This window comes from Bombus pyrosoma, linkage group LG2, assembly GCF_014825855.1.
Source record: "Bombus pyrosoma isolate SC7728 linkage group LG2, ASM1482585v1, whole genome shotgun sequence".
In the NCBI taxonomy this organism is placed as follows: Eukaryota; Metazoa; Arthropoda; class Insecta; order Hymenoptera; family Apidae; genus Bombus; species Bombus pyrosoma.
In genome coordinates this window covers 3,306,796-3,311,060 of record NC_057771.1, presented here as the reverse complement: position 1 = coordinate 3,311,060, position 4,265 = coordinate 3,306,796, and positions in this window count along the sequence as shown.

Genomic DNA, 4,265 nt, shown 5'->3' with positions numbered 1-4,265 from the left:
GCCAAATCCTACGTACTTCCAGTATTGCACATTCGGGCTTCAATATTCATATCAACGTATCTCCGCTGCTATTGTCGATATGTTGATAATTTGCCGCGATTTACACTCCCGACTTGCTGCCAAATACGTCGAGCGACATCTTGTTTGCGCTATGTCAACTCTGGTCTAGGCCAAGACCAGCGTATTTCCAGTTTTGCATTTTCAAGCATGAATATTAATCTGAACGTATCTCCGCTGCTATTGGTGATATGCCTATAATTCGATGCGCGTCATACTCCACATATGTTGCCAAATACGTGGTACGACATCCGGTTTGCGCTATGGTAACTCTGGTCTTGGTCAAGACCAGCGTATTTCCAGTTTTGCATATTCAAGCTTGAATATTCATCTGAACGTAACCCCGCTGATATTGGTGACATGCGGATAATTCGATGCGCTTTATACTCCACTTATGCTGCCAAATACGTGGAGCAACATCTGGCTTGCGGTATGCCAACTCTGGTATAGGTTAGGACCTGCGCATTTCCAGTTCTACATATTCAAGCCTGAATATTCATCTGTACTTATCTCCGCTGCTGTTGGTGATATCTCGATAGTTCGATGCGCGTTATTCACCTGATATGCTTCCAAATACAGAGCACGGAATCTGGTTTGCGCTATGTCAACTCTAGGCTCGGCAAAATTCTGCGTAGATGCACTTTTGCCTATTCATCCTTCAATATTCTATTGATTGTGTATTTGTTGCGATTCGAGATATGTCTATAACTCTACGCGCCTTATACACCCCATATGCTGCCAAATACACAGCACGACATTCGGTTTGCGCTACGGCAAAGCTGAGCATTGCGAAATCCACCGCAGTTGCAGCTTTGTATATTAAGGCTTGAACATTCAATAGAACGTATCGCCGCTGCCATTCGAGATATGTCTTCAACCCTGTGCGCGTTATATTCCATATAAGCTGCGAAATACGTGGAACGGCGTCCGGTTTGCACTATGTCAACTCTGGTCTAGGTGAGGACCAGCGTAGTTTCAGTTTTCCATATTCAAGCATGAATATTCATCTGAACGTATCTACCCTGCTATCCGAGATATGTCTTCAACCCTGTGCGCGTTATATTCCATATATGCTGCGAAATACGTGGAGTGACATCCAGTTTGCGCTATGTTAACTCTGGTCGAGGTCAAGACCAGCGTAGTTGCAGATTTGCATATTCAATCATGAGTATTCATCAGAACATATCTCCGCTGCTATTGGTGATATGTCGATAATTCGATGCGTGTTATACTCCACATATGGAGCCAAATACGTGGTACGTCATCCGGTTTGCGCTATGTCAACTCTGGTCTAGGTTAAGGCCAGTGTATTTCCAGTATTCCATATTCAAGCATGAATATTCATCTGAACCTATCTCCGCTGCTATTCGAGATATGTCTTCAACCCCATGCGCGGTATACTCCATATATGCTGCGAAATACGTGGAATGACACCCAGTTTGCGCTATGTCAACTCCGGTCCAGGTCAAGAACAGCGTAGTTCCAGTTTTGCGTATTCCAGTTTCAATGTTCATTCAAGGTATCTCCGCTACTATTGGTGATATGTCGGCAATTCGATGCGCCTTATATGTGACATTTGCTGCAAAGTACAGCGCACCTCCTCTTGTTTACTGTGTGATAACTCTGGTCCTGGACAATTCCAATGCAATTACCTTTAAGCATATTCAATCTTTAATACTCAATTGAACGTATTACCGCTGTTATTTTAGATTTGCCGAAAAATCGATGCGCGCTATACACCACATATGCTGCGAAATACAGAGCACAACATCCGGTTTGAGCTATATCAACTCTGGGCAATGCCAAACCCATCGTATTTGCAGTTTTGTATATTCAAACTTGTATATTCATCTGAACGTATATCCGATACTACTAGTGATATGTCGATTATTCGATGTCCGTTATACTTCACATTTCCAGCCAAATACAGCGCTCAACCTGCTCTCTTCGCTGTGTCAACTCCGATTCGGGTCAAATCCAATGTAATTACTGTTCCGCTTATTCAGGCTTGACTATGCCATTGAAGGTATCTCTGATGCTACTGGTGATATGTGGTTTATCCGATGCGCGTTATACTCCACATATGCTACCAAATACAGTGCACGACATCCGGTTTGCGCTACGTCAACCCTGGTATGGTTTAAGACCAGCGTATTACCAGTTTTGCATAGTCAGGCTTGAATATTCATCTGGCCATACCTCCGCTACTATTGGTGATATGTCGACAATACAATGCGCATTATAGGCCACATTTGCCGCCAAATACCGAGCACGACATCCGGTCTGCGTCATGACAACTTTGGTCTGGGTTAAGTCCTGTGCATTTGCAATTTTGCATATTCTTGCTACAACATTCAATTGATCATGTATCCCCTGCTATTGGTGATATGTTGGCATTTCGATGCGCGCGATACTTCACAAATGCTGCCAATACGGAGCACGGTAGCCGGTTTGCGCTAGTTTAGTCCATGTCTAGGTCAAATCCCGCATATTTGTGCTTTTCCATATTCAGACTTCAATATTCATATGAATGTTCATGAGCTGCTATTGGTCATCTGACGGCGTCAGAATGCGCCTTGTTCTAGACATATGCTGCAAATACAGAGCACGACATCCGGTTTGAGCTATTTCAACTCTGGGCAATGCCAAACAAATCGTATTTGCAGTTATATAATTTCAACCTTGTATATTCATCTGAACGTATCCCCGCCGCTATTGGTGATATGCCGATAATTCGATGCGCGTTATACGCCATATACCTTGTCAAATAGAGGGCATGACATTCTGTCTGAACTACCTTAACCTTCGGCGCTATCAAATCCAGCGTATTTGCAGTTTTGAATATTCGTGATTCAATATTCAATTCAACGGATCGCCGCTGCTATTGATGATATGTCGACATCTCGATGCGCTTGACATAACACATTTGCTGCCAAATACAGAGCACAACAATCGGTTTGCGCCTCGTCATCTCTGGTCTAGGTCAAATCCAGCGTATTTGTACTTTTGCATATTCAGACTTCAATATTCAAATGAATGATCCTCTGCTGCTATTGGTCATCTGTAGGCATTAGAATGCGCGTTATACTCCACATATGCTGCAAATACAGAGCACGACATTCGGTTTGCGCTACGTCAAGTCTGGTATGGTTTAAGACCAGCGGATTACCAGTTTGACATATTCAAGCTTGAAAATGCTTCCGGACGTACCTCCACTACTATTGGTGATATGGCCACAATACAATGCGCATTATAGGCCACATTTGCCGCCAAATACAGAGCACGACATCCGGTCTGCGCTTCGTCAACTCTGGTCAGAGTTAGGTCCAGCGAATTACCAGTTTGGCATATTAAAGCTTTAATATTCATCTGGACGTACCCCCTCCACTATTGGTAATAGGTCGACAATTCAGTGCACGTGGTACTTCTCAAATGCTGCCAATACAGAGCACGGTATGCGGATTGTGCAAAGTCAGGCCTGGTTTAGGTCAAATCCCGCGTATTTGTACTATTGCATATTCAGACTTCAATATTCAAATGAATGTTCATCAGCTGCTATTGGTCAAATGTCGGCGTCAGAATGCGCGTGATACTCCACTTATGCTGCCAAATACGTGGAGCGACATCTGGTTTGGGCTATGCCAATTCTAGTCCAGGTGAAGATCAGCGTATTTCCAGTTTTGCATCTTCAAGCTTAAATATTCATATGAACGTATCTCCGCTGCTATTCGAGATATGTCTACAATTCTGAGCGCGTTATACGCCATGTATGCTGCCAAATACGTGGTACGACATCCGGTTTGCGCTACGTCAACTCCGGTCTAGGTTAAGACCAGCGTATTTCCAGTATTGCATATTCAAGTATGAATGTTCATCTGAACGTATCTCCGCTGATATTGGGGATATGTCGATAATTCGATGCGCGTTGTTCACCGCATATGCTGCCAAATACAAAGCCCGACATTCGGTTTGCGCTACGTCAAATCTGGGCATTGCGAAATCCAGCGCAGTTGCAGCTTTGCATATTCAGGCTTGAATATTCAATAGAATTTATCTCTGCTGCTATTCGAGATATGTCTACAATTTTGAGCGCGTTATAATCCACATATGCTGCCAAATACGTGGTAGGATATCCGCTTTGCGCTATGTCAACTCTGGTCTAGGTTACGGTCAGCGTATTTCCAGTTTTGCATATTCAACTATGAATA